This window comes from Sus scrofa, chromosome 16, assembly GCF_054392235.1.
Source record: "Sus scrofa isolate SSC_HxYL_T2T_F1_AM1 chromosome 16, Sscrofa_HxYL_maternal_Yorkshire_Landrace_v2.0, whole genome shotgun sequence".
Classification (NCBI taxonomy): Eukaryota; Metazoa; Chordata; class Mammalia; order Artiodactyla; family Suidae; genus Sus; species Sus scrofa.
The window spans coordinates 13203151-13219035 of record NC_139398.1 but is presented as its reverse complement, the minus strand read 5'-3'; the positions used below and the strand labels follow the sequence as shown (position 1 = coordinate 13219035).

Genomic DNA, 15885 nt, shown 5'->3' with positions numbered 1-15885 from the left:
AAAAAGACAAAAGTAAAATAAATAAAATAAAATAAAATAAAATAAAATAAACCAGCCATTTCTTATTTATTTACCTTTCATTTTACTTTGAAATTTTTTGTGCTTCCCCCCCTTCTCTACCGGTCATTGTCTCTACTCTGTAATTATAAATAGTCTCCTGCTTTCAAGCTGCTTTTACATGCTTCACTCTTTATCCCCTGTACTTTAATTACTTTTCCCCATTATTTACTTTCTCCCCCCCGCCAAGTCCGCAATTAAATGAGAGAATCAGGGGAAATGTGAAGCTGTTTCCAACTAGATAAATGTCATAGAACATTTATAAGCTACAGGATAGCTTTTGCAATAGTTTTTTTTTTTTTTTAATAGTTCCACAATGCGTGTAATTTGGGGCATCCTTTCTCTGTTTTCTAAGTACCTTTTATAAGTTTAAATGCCTGTATTTACAGAGAATAGTTCCCTTTAGCCAATAAAACTCAAATCTGTTCACTGATGCAGTGCCTTAGGGAAACCAACAGAATGCCAGACTTTAGAGTTAGGGGAAATGTCGTCTTTTTTATTAACATTTAGTTGTTGGATCTTCATAGTGCTCTCTTGTGTTTTGAAGCAGTTGATTGGTTTTGTCTTTAAAAAAAAAAAAATCTAGAGATATCAATAAGTTACCTGCCTTAAAGGCAAAATGGTGTTAATATCATGTTAACGTCGCCCCCTCTAACCATGATATTTCCGTTGCTTCTCTTCAATTCTAAGATCAGTATTACCTGCTTTGTCATTTTAATGACACTTGGAAACTGTGCTGCATCCTGGAGAAATTTTTTATGTTACATCTATTTTTTTCTAACTCTAAGCATTTTTTATTTCTGCATGAATATTAAAAATTTCTCAAAGTGCAACATAAAAGATTCTTTCACTTGATAATATGTTGATATATAGTATTTGGGGCTACATTAAAGAAAAGCAATTTTCTACCTTGCATTATTATATCAGAAGCCGAAGGGAATCCCTTCCTTTCCAGTGTTACATCTGCTGTTTCAACCTGAAGACTGAGCAATGCAGTAATTGTTTGCTTAGCCCACTATCAACATAAGCACAAGGAAAATAGTCAGGATCCACTTTAACCTAAAACTTTGTATTTAAATGCTTATATATAAGAGAGAACCTTGGCTACAAAATAGTTTTGTCCCTAAGAAAAGAAAACGTTTGTAAGCAAATTTTTTTCTGGGCTGAGGAGAGCCTGGCAATTTCCAGGAGCTGAATTATTTCCTTAGAATAACTCCTCAGAGATAATAGACTATTATTTCATATACTTAAAGTAATTCTAAATCCCAGCAGCTGTAATGTAAAAGTCTTTGTCTTCAAGCCTGAAGATAGAGAGATACAGGTAATACTGTCACCTTCACCAGTAGCTCAAATTCTGCTGCTTTCTATGTTCAGCACATCCCAGCAGAAGACTTCCCTCTTCTTAGCTGCTGGAGGTCAGTCCACTCAGGGTTAGTCTGTGCGTTATGGAGAGCTGGATATGGGCCATACAGTGCGTCCTCCATCACTTGCTCTTAGACCCCTCTGGTCCCCAGGTCTCTGTTGATGCTGATATGCCCAGCATCATTTGTGATCTGGGCCACTCCAGGTAGTGGACAGGACCCCACCTTCTGTTACCATAGCGTTGATCATTGTTTAGACTTGGAAAACTCCATGAGGACGGGGTGTACAGCTGCTCTCAAAGCTGACTGCTAGGCATTCGTGGGTCCCAGGCCAGTTCTCCATAGCCTTGTGTTGGGATACAGCAGCTGAGGACAACAGCATCCCCAGGTGGGATGGGTCCTGGCGATGCCATTTACCTCCTGACTGCACCCATGTGTCCTTGTGCCACTGAGGAGGGGGAATCCCTTCCCCAGTCAGAAGCTTAGCTCCTTTTCTGCCTCTGGATGATGGAGGATAGGCATTCACGTCTCTGAGTACAAGCTCTTGCCCCCCCTCTGCAAAGTACACCCTGGGCCCTGTAGCCTGGATAAGCCTTATTAGTCCATCCATACGGCTGTAACAGAGTTTCACAGACTTAGTAGCTGTTAAAAAGCAGCACTAGTTCTCATTGTGGCTCAGCTGTTAACAAATCTGACTAGCATCCACAAGGATACAGGTTCAATCCCTGGCCTCACTCAGTGGGTTAAGGATCTGGCCTTGCCGTGAGCTGTGGTGTAGGTCACAGAAGTGGCTCGGATCCTGCATTGCTGGGACTCTGGTGTAGGCCGGCAGCTACAGCTCCAATTTAATCCCTAGCCTGGGAACTTCCATATGCTGTGGATGTGGCCCTAAAATTAAATTAAATAAATAAATAAATAAATAAATAAATAAATAAATAAGCGACACTTCATTTCTCATAGTTCCAGAGACTGAAGGGTGCCTGCATGGTTGCATTCTGGTGAGAGCCTCCTTCTTGGTGGCAAAGCCATTTTTCATTGCATCCTTCCGTGGTGGAAAGAGGGTGAGAGAGCTCCCTGGGGCCCCTAAAAGGGACTGACCCCATCATGGGGGCTTTACCCTCAAGACCTGGCTATCTCCCAAAGGCCCCTTCCTGATACCGTCACACTGGAGGGTTAAGGCTTCAATATATCAATTAGAGAGGGGTGGGGGTAGGGTGACACAGTCCATTGCAGAGACCATCATAATACACAGCTGTACTTTCCCGTTGGACTGTCCTCATCTTAACCACACGAGCTCTGACAGTTTAATTCCACAACCTACAAGCTGAGAATTCAGCTTTGTTCAGTGGTGTGACTGAAGGCTGTAGCCTGGAAAAGCCTCTCGGATCCGAGGAACTCTTCCAAAGAGGGAAGGGAAGAGCCAGAACATACAGAAATTTTTTCTGGTGAAAACCAACCAACAAACAAAAATGTAGTCAAACATCAAAAAAGTACTGCTAATCACAAAACCCAGATTTTCTGGTTAATGATTTCAGTGCTTTTATGTGTATGGGAAGATGCAAGAGTCCGGAGTCCTAGAAATCATTCCTATGATATGCACCTTAACTGTCTGGACCTTGTATCTTATATTTTTCTATCCTGAATTTCCCTCAGGGTGCACCGCTGGGGAGTGGCTACAGCAGTTGAGGACCACAACAGCCTCTGTTTACTGGCATTCTTTGTCCACATGATCCAGGTTATATGGGGCCAAAGTCAGTTCAATTTCTAGTCACAGGTTTTTCTTTAATGAGTGTTTGAGGATTAGACCATCTTGATACCCACTCCCCACCCCCAACCCCAGATTTCCTGAGAACTGTGTGGAGTGCTCATGGACATGTCTCAAACTCAGGCATGGAGTACTTTCCTCCTCTTTGTGGACATAATGCAGGTAACACTTGAAGCCCCGGGCTGAGGCACGTTCCAGGTTCATACTTGCCTACCATCTGCGTGATGGGAGGGCTTCTTAAAAGTGATAGCCCACGCAAAGAGGGCAGTGGACTGGGAAGTTCAGTTCCATTTGTCATCACCAAATATAGGACCTGCAGTTCTTGAAATAGCACCATTTCAGCATCACCTTAACTCCAAGATCCTTTTCTCTAGCAGAACCCCCACCATGGTGGAACCAGGACATCATCCTTAGCTCAGGATATTAGACTGCCTTGGCAGGAGGATGACTGCATTTTCCAGAGGCATCTAACATGTTCTCCAAATAGGAATCAGCCACTTGGGGGTTCTGGAAAAATTGTCAGGATAAAGAATGAGCAGTTACTTTCCAACTTGGAGGGTTGTCATTTAGGTGGAATCAAACCCTTGATTCTTTTTAGGTCTGTTCATTCCACAAACATTTAAGAAGTAGAAGGCGTACAATGAAAATTTAAGTGGTTTCTATCCTTGAAGCACTCAAGCGTCTTAGTGGTGGAGGGAGTCAGATGATTCATGCATAATGAGGTGATAAGTGTTAAAATAAAGGTGTGAAGTAAAGCACAGTGAGAGGATTAAAAGGTAGGTTGGAGATGGCCTTGCGAGTGTTGAAAGGTGGACTTTTTCTTGGTGGCCCCAAGCTGACTCCATGATGCAATAAGAGGATAAAGAGAATGGGTACAAATGGAGACTTTAAACATTGTACATATCCCTGTAATGGAATAAGGAATTGACTGTTTACTGAACCATAAACACACATCAGTTACATTTTTCTGCAGGGATCTCTTTTCAGTAAGACTTCTGATGTCTTTTTTCTTCATGGCTTTTGGTAAGCGAGTAATCTAAACATTGTCTATTTTTTTCTATCTAATTGTACCTTTTATATGCAAAGGGGAGACCATTCCCTAACACTGGAGTATGAAGTCTTTCACCAGGGATTTCTATCCGATTAAGAGACTGCAGGCATTGGGTATGGCAAGGATATCAAGTTCTGAGGGAGAGTTTGGTCTCTGGGTGTTTGCTGGTCCTAGGAGTGCAGTGTGTAGAGGCAAGGGGACAGATAGATCTAAAGGAAGAGACAAAAATGTCATCCCCCAGTAAGTCATCCCAGACTATGTCCCGGAAGGGCTTATTCCAAGATGAAGAAACTATCAGAAACCCAATAGGGGGAGTTCCGATGCTGTCGTGGCACAGCCGAAACGAATCTGACTGCTATCCATGAGGATGTGGGTTCAATCCCTGGCCTTATTCAGTGGGTGGGGATCCCGAGTTGCTGTGGCTGTGGTGTAGGCTGGCAGCTGTACCTCTGATTCGACCCCTAGCCCGGGAACCTCCATATGCCTCAGATATGGCCCTAGAAAGACCCAAAAAGAAAAGAAAGACAGAAAAGAAACCCAGCTGGAGTGAAAGTCCCAAGACAGTGGAAGCTCAGAGTAGAGAGATGGAAGGATCTAGTTGGCTGCAGGGTGATTTATAGGATTTCAGCTCCTGTAACAGGAATAGTGAATCATGTAGCACAAAGTGAGCCGAACGCAAATGGATTTGAAGTCTGATCTTGATTGTTCAACCACAAGGTTTTTTTTTTGATTTAATAAATTTATAATAGATAACATATAAACCCATGTTAACTAACAACTTTGGGGATTTATTTTCTATAATTTGGGGAAAAATATGTGTTTTCTGCCATGTATTTTATAGCACATTTCAAAATGCCTTTACGCACAGTTAGCTTTACAAACACTTATTTATGCATTTTCTGAACACATCTGTCCTGTGTTAAGGAAAATTAAGGTAAGTAAAACCCTCAATGAGCCTACAGTCTGTTAGTCTGTAACATACGTGTATATGTCCAAACATATTTGTATATAATGTATGCGTGTGTATAAATTGTTATTAAACCTGGAGTTCCCTTTGTGGTGCAGCGGAAACGAACCCGACTAGGAACCATGTGGTTGCGGGTTCGACCCCTGGCCTCGCTCAGTGGGTTAAGGATCTGGCATTGCTGTGGTGTAGTCACAGATGCAGCGTTGCTGTGGCTCTGGCATAGGCCAGCAGCTAAAGCTCCGGTTAGACTCCTAGCCTGGGAACCTCCATATGCCATGGGTGCAGCCCTAGAAAGACCAAAAAAAAAAAAAATGTTATTAAACATGGGAAAAATACATGGTTTATGACAGTTTTGAGGAAATAATGCAGAGAGTTGGAGAAGAAATCTCTGAGTTCCAAAGGAAGTATCTTCAGGAGAACACCTGGAAAGTGATAATAGGCTTTGGAGTACAGGTGGGATTTTATGGTCTGAAATGGACCCAAGGGGCTGTACAATGACTGGAGGAGTGGAAATCTGAGAAAGTGCCTGCACCTGGGAGGGGAGATTGCAGAGGTGGGTTGAGGTGAAACCATTCATTTGCTTAGAAGCCTGAATTGATTCCTCAGTAGAAAAGAGCCATTGGCGATTTCTGAGCCCTTTAAAGACATTATTACGTAGAAACATAACTGGCTACCACATAAGGGTGCTTTAGAAGCGAGGGGGAGTGACTCTACAAAGCAATCCACATACAATAGCCCAGTGAGGGGCCTACTGCAGGGTTCAAAATAGGTCGGCAACTGTGGGAACATGAACCGGAATACAGCTCTGCTTTAAGATTTCGATTGTAGATTTGGGGGGAATGGGCAGGATTTGGTAATTTATGGGACATGAGGGTTGAGAAGGGAGTAGAAAATGACTCAGAAATTGATTACTAGTCTCGGTGAATAATTTAGTTCCTGAAGCAGGGGCCACAGGAAGAGAAACACTATTTGAGTCTAAGGAAATGGATTAAGGTTTGGACAAATTTGAGGTGACATCCCTGAGGTGACATCCAAAGCACAGTTAAACAAAGCTACCATTTAGGGAGGGCTTGCTCTGCTCCCAGTATTATGTAAGTCATGCCTTATATGGTTTATCATATAATGTTTATGGTTTTATTACCATCACTGATATTTCATGGTCACTTCTGTATCCTTGATAAAGGAAAAGAGAATTAATTAACTGTCTCTTTTGGCCACTGCCCCAGCAATGGCCCCCAAGTATGTAGATTAGGAGCCTGGGGAGAAGTCAAGGTCGATGGTGGCAGTTAATCATTTGTTTACAGCTTTTATTCAGCCCCTGCCAGTGGCAAAGTGCATGCCTTGAGCTGGGGGCACCCAGATACCCTTAGCAACACTCTAGAGGTCTGAGGTGATCAAGGAGTTGATTAAGGAGTTGTGATGGGAGTTGCCACTGTAGCTCAGTGGGTTAAGAACCTGACTAGTATCCATGAGGATGCAGGTTCCATCCTTGCCTTGCTCAGGGGGTTATGTATTTGGTGTTGCTGTGAGCAGTGGCGTAGGTCTCAGATGTTGCTCAGATCCTGAATCACTGTGGCTGTGGCTCTGTCGACTGGCAATTTGCAGCTCCGAATTGACCCCTGGCCTGGAAACTTGCATATGCTGCAGGTGCAGCCCTAAAAAAGGCAAAAAAAAAAAAAAAAAAAAAAGAGTTGTGAGCAAGGAGCAGAGAACAAACTGAAGTTGAAGACCTTGAGTTCTGCCCAAGAAGGCAAAGGTGCCGCTGAAAAAGAGGGAAAATAAGTAGTCAGAGAAATAGGAAGAAAACCCAGCCCAAGAGTATAGGAACCAGTGTGGCTCTGTGTCCCTGCTTTAGAAAATAACTCAGTGGTTGGAGACTGTGGGGCTTAATATGGGGATCATGAATCCCCTTCATGGAAACCAGCCTATGTGACTTTTGGAGGGATTATGAAGTGCAGATAGGGAGAGATAAGTAGACGGAGATGCTAATAAGCATTGGGGGCCTGAATGAAACGACAGATACAGGGGGATGGCTTAAGGGAAAAGCCAACAGGAGAGGAGGTTTTGTTTTTGTTTTCTGCCTCAGATTTTTTGGCTTTTCCTTTTGTCTTCTGACTCCACAACCTGAGGAAAGGCTAGGGCAGAATGGCAGTTCGCTCTTCTCACAAAGTCAGAGATGGTGGGGAGAGGGCTGGATAGTTGAGAAACCCAGTTCAGAGAGAAAATCGTGACTCCGATCCATGCCTACATAAGGCATTTTTTAAGATACTCTGAGTAAAATGTTGATTTCTCCGCTAGCTTTGTGCTGACGAGCTGGGCCTTGTCCTTGCATGCAGGCCTGCTTGATGTGTCACCTCCCTGTCCTTTCTGTGCGGTCTGCCCCTCTTAGAGCCCTGCCCCTTCCAGTTCTGCTATTTTTGAAGAGAATCAGATTTAATGTTAGCTACTTTCAAAGCAGCTTGAATATAGAGACCTTGACTGATTTAAAAAAAAATTGTGATTCTTTCCCTCTTTTGCCATTTTTTTTCTCACATTATTCCATAATATTGGATAATGGCTTTCCAAAGCATTTAACCTAGTTTTGTTAGAAATATCAACTCTCTTGGATTTCCCATAATGGCTCGGTGGTAACGAACCTGACTAGTATCCATGAGGATGCAGGTTCCATCCTCATGGATGGCCTTGCTCAGTGGGTTAAGAATCTGGCATTACCGTGACCAGTGGTATTGGTCACAGACATGGCTCGGATCCTATGTTACTTGTTCTAGGAAATTTTAAACTCAGTGTTTGGTTTGCATCCTATCTCTTTTGTATAGCGTTGTTCTAGAACATACATTCAACCCAGTGTAAGAGAGCTTGTGTAACATTTTTCAGGATCCCCTGTACTGTCTAGTTGTGCCATCTATGTCTTTCCTGACAGAATTGATAGACTATTTCTGAAAGAGAGAAGCCAGCCTCTGTGGTGTCTCTTGGGATCATCTGAACTCTCAGTACATAGCTGGGGACTGTCCCTACTTTCTAAGGACTTGTCTTTACTGGCAAGTCCATGACCAGGAGAATTCTAATCCCAAATTTTCTAACTTGGGAATCTGAAAAACTCTCAACAAAATCTAGAAGATAAGCGTTCCCATTGTGGCTCAGCAGAAACAAACCTGACTAGTATCCATGAGGATGCAGGATCAGTCTCTGGCCTCACTCAGTGGATTAAGTGATGTTGCCGTGAGCTGTGGTATAGGTCGCAGACGCAGCTCAGATCCCATGTTGCTGTGGCTGTGGTGTCGGCTTGCAGCTGAAGCTCTGATTTGAGCTTGGGAACATCTATATGCCCAAGATGAGGCCCTAAAAAGACCAAAAAAAAAAAAAGAAAAAGAAAAAGAAAAAGGAGGAATAAGAAGAAAGAAGTATCAATTCTCTTTTATAGAAATATTGCATCTGATTTTTCTCTGACTCAAGCCTACCCTGTCTCCAAGTGGGACACTGGCTGGAATTGCCTGTGACAGCAGAGTGAAGGCCACTGGGGGTGGGGAGAAAATGGCCCTTCAGGCTGTAGGGCAAAGAGAAGGCTGGATGTGGACTCTGGGGTGGGAGCCTTGCTGGGTCAGTTGGGAAGGAAGCCCACTCAAGTGAGTGCCAGGAGCAGGAAGCTTCAGCAGATAAGGCTGCAGGTGCCTCTCAAGTGCTAACATCAGGCTTGAGGTGGATCTTAGTAGAGGAGCCATGGAGAGGTTTGTCCACATTCAGTGCCCACGTGGTGGCCTCCACGTGTTCCCTGTTGAACATCTTTCCTTCAGGGGAATGTAGTAGCTGCCAACGGTCATCCAAAGCAGAGAGCATCAGGGCCAGGCCATGACCTTGCTCCTCAGTCAGACTCTCCCATCTTCTACACTCACCCCCACCCACACTGGCCTTTAAAGGAGTGGGAAGCCCCAGCCAGCAAGCTTGGGTGCCTGTATAAGGAAGAGAAAGGCAAGGCAAAGGAATGGAGGAGCAGTCGAACACCCCTCCATTGTAGTGTAGAGGCTTCCCAATGAGGCAGGTCCCAAATGGGGAGACCCTTGATGAAGTTGTATATGTATTTTGGAATTTTAACCCTTATGAGAGACTGGACACTTTACTGAAGTTATCTTGTTTTAATGATTCGTAGTGGCCGAAGGACTTCTAAAATTATGATCTGAGTCATCAAGAGAAGGATAATAAGACTAGGAATAAGGGGAGTTCACGTTGTGGCTTAGCGGTAACGAACCCGACTAGTATCAAGTTTGATCCCTGGCCTCACTCAGCGAGTAAGGATCTGGCATCATGGTGAGCTGTGGTGTAGGTCACAGACGTGGCTCCGATCCTGAGTTACTGTGGCTGTGGTGTAGGGCGGCAGCTGTAGCTCTGATTTGAGCTCTGGTCCGGGAACTTCTATATGCCCTAAAAAAAAAAAAAAAAAAAAAAAAGAATAGGAATAATGATGAGAAGGAAGGGGAGGAGGGAAGGAGGAGGACCATAGGGCTATGATTTTATCCAGAGTGGAAGTGGCCCCACAGAGAGGATGGGAGTTTTGATGGGAAAATCAGAGGCTCTATTTGTATTCTCTGTAGTTATCCTATTCACATGCAAAATTTACAGTGACTAAAAATTTACCTTCCAGAGAATGTGGATCATAAATGTAATGCTTCTCTTGCGCCCTCGTTCATAACCTTTGTGCCTTGACAATGATCTTTCTGGATGAGGTGATAGTAACATCATTTACATAGAAACACTGACTTGATATAATTCCGGCAAGTTTTTCCTCTGTGAGGGAATTCCAGGTTGTGCTACTCTCTGAATGGTCCCCATACCCCAGGTTGGAAATTGGAAAAAGGAGGTTTAAAGAGAACATAGATAGACTTAGATTATTTCCCACCTCCTATTCATTATAGCATCCCTATTTGTTCCATAAATAATAGTCATGATGTGTGGTCAAGGCATCGTGAAGGTATGCAGGCACATTTAAGTCAGCTTACAAAAAGAAAAATAATGCCGAATCTAATTGCAAAATACATCTAGTGTTTCAGCTCTCTCTGGCTTTGTGTTTTCACCCTCATGACTAAAGATGTCTTTGTGTGAGGTTAATAAACTTGCCTGGATCTGTTGCTTTTGAACACAAGCAGTGTTATAGGGTCCTTATGCCATTTCGGTTTCTAACAAAGATACATTTATTATTTGCTTGTTTTTGAAATCATATTACCACACGGTTGACAGCTTATGAAATTCATCCAGAAGAAAAGCTGGAAAGCAAAAACTGAAAGTGATAATATGAAAATCCTAAAGAAGTCACCTGTAACATTTGGGGAGTCACCTAGGCAATTGATCTCTCAATTGAGGGCAGATATTCCCAAATTAAATGTAGTAGCCCAGAGAAGTAAAGAGCTGAAAGTCACAGCTTTTTTTATTGTCAGAGTGGGGCATGCAAAGAAACGAAGACTTGCAACTCTGTGGAGCATGAAAATATACCCTTACCTTGTTCAGACACTTGATAGCACAGCAGCAGTACGAAGCTGCGTTCTCCCTGGGTGGCAGGTGTATTTGCAGGCTGCTGAGGTCACGTTGATTGCTGAGGGGACAGCTGGCAGTCTGAAGATGCAAGCTGACCCGATGAAGTCATCACTACTCCCCTGCTGAGATTGTTAGGCTTGTTTCTCTTGCCATATACTGTTTCATTCGTAGATACTGTTTCTAATGTGAATACAATGATCTTGATGGGCAATTACTTTTAAAAAGCCATGAACATTATTAAAACTTTCATGAGAGCTCATATTTGATGTTAAAATACAACTCATTCACTTATACATGCCTTTGCACTGCCAGTACTTGACTCATTGTATTTCCTTTGTGTGAAATACGCTTTGCCTCAATTTCTGACTATAAAATTTCTATCGATATTTCAAGTTCCTCTCTTTCAAGATTTGAAAAAATACTCACCTTTGTGCTCACTTTGACAACACATTTATTAAAAATTGGAACGATACAGAGAAGATTAGCATAGCCCCTGCATGAGGATGACATGAAAATTTATGAAGCGTTCTGTATTTTAATCACAACATTGTAAATCAATGATAAAGTGATAAAAAATAAAATAAAAACTAAAAATAAGAGTTCCCATTGTGGCTAAGCAGAAACAGATCTGACTAGCATCCTTGAGCACTCAAGTTCAATTCCTGGCCTTGCTCATTGGGTTAAGTATCCAGCTTTGCTGCGCGCTGATGTGTAGGTTGTGGACATGGCTCGGATTCCGTGTTGCTGTGGCTTTGGCATAGGCTGGGAACTACAGCTCAGATTTGACCCTTAGCCCAGGAACCTCCATATGCCACAGGTGCGGCCCTAAAAAGACAAAGGACGAATAAAAAAAATAAATAAATAAGTAAAAATCAAACATTTTAAAATAGTATCATTATACCCATGTTGTTTATTTATATATCATACAGTTTTGATTTATAAGCAATTCACAGTCTTGCATGGTCTCAACCACTTCCTACAGTAGCTGGTAACTAGCTTAGCCACAGCACAGCAGATATTAAATCCCTTGACCAGTCTTGCATCTCCCAATTTAGAACAGCCAACAGCTAGAACTAGTTGTGTATTGTGGGTTGTGGAAGGTTTGGTTCTCCCTACAAGAATCCTTGAGTTTAGTTTCTTTGAAGAAAGGTATCTGTTTGTTCAGCACTGTATGGCCAACATCTAAAAAGTGCCTGGCACATAGTAGTTCTTGAATCATTGGACCTATGCGTGTAATGGCGATTTTCAAATTGTGTTATTAGGCCCTGTTGGTGTCCAGGGGCAGGGCTTGTGTGGTTTCTGCTTTGGGCAGGCGTACATGGCCTGACAGTCGCTGTGTATTGCAAGGAGTGGGAGTTCTTCCCTGGAGCACAGGTTCTAGAGCGACCTTCCCCTCTGGAGGCAGTAGAGGTCTTTCTGGAAAGAGTTCATCTTGGGGGCTCCTGCCTTGTTCTTGGAGCACAGGAAGCTCTGGAGCTTCTCCTCAGTTCCCAGGAATGAGCCAAGGAGGGATTCAAAGAAGTAAGTCTGTGGAGGACAGGAATTGTGGCTTTTTATGCTGTTCTCTCCTGTTTGCTAAGCTTGGTCTCCTGTTTTCATGTCATGGTCCATGCACGAGGGTCAGAAAAGGAATTTTCCAGCAGAGCCAGGTGAAGAGAAAGAAGAGTTTATTGAGATGAGAGGCACTGTAGGCACAGTGGGACGACTTCCTGATGAACAGGGAGAGCTGATGATGAGCACATGGTCATGTCTATTTTTATAGGGAGAGAAGAGGTCTTAGGATACACTTAGTGGTTGGCTGGAGATTTACAAGGCCCTTGGGTTGAGGAGTGGATCACATACCTTTCCTAGTAGGGGACAGGGAAGAGTAGGTCAGTCTGCTCAAGGTGGAGGAAGGGACATTACAGACAGAACGGTGGGGTGATGACAAGAGTCGGGCAATTCTTGTCTTGGCCAGGGCCTTTGAGTTCTATCTCCTTGAAGGGGCTTGAAGTCCCACACATAGGGGGGCTCTATATGGCCTTGCCTAGGGCATGCGGAAGTTTCCAGGCCAGGGATTGAATACACACCATAGCAGTGACTGATGCCGCTGCAGTGACAATGCCAGGTCCTTAATCTGCTGTGTCACAAGAGAACTTCCATAGTGTTTTAACTGTTCGTCTAATGAAAGAATGAAAGTTCGGAGAACCCCTCTTCTTTCACTGACTCTGCTCTGAGGAAGTTTGGAAATATACTTGGGAAGCACAAAAAGTTAAACAACAAGAAAATTCAATAAGAGAACTCTTACAAGCGGGTTGTTGATTAATTGCAAAATAAGAGGTGCTGACAGCTGATACGCTTATGTTCTGCCAAATGCAGTCCTCACATCAGAGTTCACTAGGTTTTGTCTATCTAAGTGATACTAATAATCCTTAGTTTCCTGAGTGGCAGATTTTAAGTTAACCTGAGAGAGTACCAAAAAAAAAAATCATTTCTGTTTATGTTCTCCAGCTAAGATCATAATCAACCTTGAGATGCATTTAACACTGCATACTTCACAGCCTGGTGTTCCATATTTATGTTTGCATATGTAGCTATTGGAGGAATAATCTGGGCTGACATGGGCAGTGACAGATGGGTGATCAGTATGTGGAATATTCATTTTTTTCTGCAACCAGAAGATGTGAAAGAACTAAGATACATTTTTGCCTTCCTGAGTTGTCCTCTGAGTCCTCAGCATTTTCACTGGGAAATTTTTTTGATTGCTGTTTGTTTGGTTTGATTATTAGTTTTTGGTACCAGATAAGCACAGAGTTCTGGAGAAGTTGACATTGTCTCTGACCGACAATGGGAAGAGATGAAGCTTATTCTATTGTCAACACAAAGACTATCTTGCTATGTATATTGTGATGAGTTGTTTTCCTTAATCCGGAAACGGATTATTTATTTGAATACCTGGTATACAGTTATTTGGCCTGATCATTGAGGTTTCTTTCAGTTCAGCTTCAGCCAGCATTTAAGACCTGGCTCTTTGTTGGGGACTGTGCCAGACACTTCCACGCGTATTGTCTCTGTGCGAGATTTGGAATACACTTTATTATAGCCCACCTGTTCTTCAAACAGAGTGTATGCAGGACAAAGAGGGTCACTTTATCAGGAAAGGTCTGTTCCTTAGAAGAGTAATGAATCAATGAAATAATGAAACACTTAAAATATAAAGGACAAGAGAGAAGTTCAGATTGAAAGATAAAAACATCTCTTTCAATGATCCCATTCTCCATGGTGTGAAGGGATTCTCATAAACTTTAGCTCCTGTTTAGATTAAACAGAATAAAGCACAAAATAAAGATCACCTGTCTCTAATTCCCCAATTTTAGGGCCTCCTAGGATGGAAGAAGAAATTCAGTAAGAGTTCAAGAAATTTAGTGAGAGTACATTATTGGCCAAACCCAGAATGCAGGTAATTCTTCAAGAAAAAAAGTTAAGAATTCTTACAAAAAAAAAAAAAAATCCATGAAAAGAGAATTCAAGAAGTGACTATTAAATAGAAGAGAGTTAAGAGATATAACAAGCAAGTTAAGTATGCAAAATTTTTGGATCCTGATTTGAACCAGCCAACTGTTTAAAAAAAAATCTTTAAGAAGAAACATTTTAATATGAATTTGGAATTAGATGATAAGAGGGATTTCTCTTCTTTGTCCCGGGAATGTCTCCTCATTGGGATAGTGGTCTGTCCTTACCGTCTAGAGATGTGCATTGCAGATTTCGTGGATAAGACAGGAGGATGCCATGAGTTTGTTTTAAAACACTTCAGCCAAAAAAGTGAGGGTCAGGGGGATAGATGTAACAAGCTAGCCAGAAGTTGACTATTATTGAAAGCTGGGTGACTGATACACCACAGCATAGTTGATTTCTCCCTAAATACTTATGAGTGTTTGAAATAAACCGGAAGCAAGCTGACGATCAGGAACCTTGGAGTGGTCTGGCCTCTCTCCATGCTTTCAGCTGCCACTGAGCCTGCAGGGCAATGGGGAGTTACACGGATAGGACAGGAAGAATGGTTCTTATCCAGAACGTGGTCAAGATCACAGCTCTTATTCTGAAGACCATGAACTCATGAAAGCATTTTCAGAATGGTCTGAACTCCCTGTAAGTATGTACTAAATTTTGATTTGAAATTTTTTCTGGGCAGGCATTTCATAGGTTTCATTAGATCCTCAAAGGCATTCATAACCCATAAAATTTGAGATATACTAGGTTGCAGGAGCTCTGAAGCCTATTTCAACTCTAAAATTCTGTAAACTCTTATCTCTGAGAACAAGAAATTTAATTGCCCTATTTTAAGAACTCCCTGTGCAGTGGAAGTGACTGTAGATTTCGTGAATTTTGTATTTTAATGTATTTAAATTTTTAGGGAATAAGAATGTTTAAGAGCCATCAGTTAGATTTTTTTTTTTTTTTTTTTTTTAGAAAATCACATCCAGATCTTAGACCAGTTCAATGGTTACATACATCAATGCAATTTTCTCTCCTGTAGGTGCCTTTCAGTGTCCTGGAGTCTATGTAGTAAAACCTCGCTGTTAAAAGATTTACTTCAAAAAAGCCCTTAAGAAGTAGAAAGCATTATAGCAACATAAAAATCCCCCGGCTGTACACAAGGGACCCATGGAAGAGCTCTAAGTGCCAGCATCTGATTGGCCCTGAAGACATGGGCTAGAAAAGATGGAGGGTTCCTGTTGTGTCTCAGGGGGTTAAGAATCCAACTAGTATCTGGGAGGATATGGGTTAGATCCCTGGCCTCATTCAGTAAGTTAAAAGATCCCTTTAACCTCAAGCTGCAGCGTAGGTTGCAGATGCGGCTTGGATCTGGCATTGATGAGCCTGTGGCGTAAGCCAGCAGCTGCAGCTCAGATTCGATTCAACCCCTAGCCCAGGGAACTTCCATATGCCACAGATGTGACTCTTAAAAAAAAATATGGAGATTTTCCCAAGCTGTAAATTTGAGACTGTGTCTGCTCTCAAAGCAGTTCTATTTTGCACTGCATTTTACTCATCTCCTTCCTTTTGTTGAGTGAATAATTTTGCACAAAATCTGAAATATCCTATATAATGGATTTATAAGGGAGCCCAGAGCAGTGCAGTCAGTAATAGCAACCTGGTTTAATTCAATTACAAAGTCAAG

The 15885-nt window shown here is 42.3% G+C and overlaps 1 protein-coding gene and 1 non-coding gene across 11 annotated transcripts in view; both read left to right on the top strand.

Moving 5' to 3' along the window:
- CTNND2 (catenin delta 2) overlaps window positions 1-15885 on the top strand; it is a 1014682-nt gene that overhangs the window by 406388 nt on the left and 592409 nt on the right. The gene's annotated exons all lie outside the window — the stretch shown is intronic.
- LOC146395442 (U6 spliceosomal RNA) lies at window positions 11155-11262 on the top strand. The gene has a single exon (XR_014831652.1). It is a non-coding gene; the product is annotated as a U6 spliceosomal RNA (small nuclear RNA).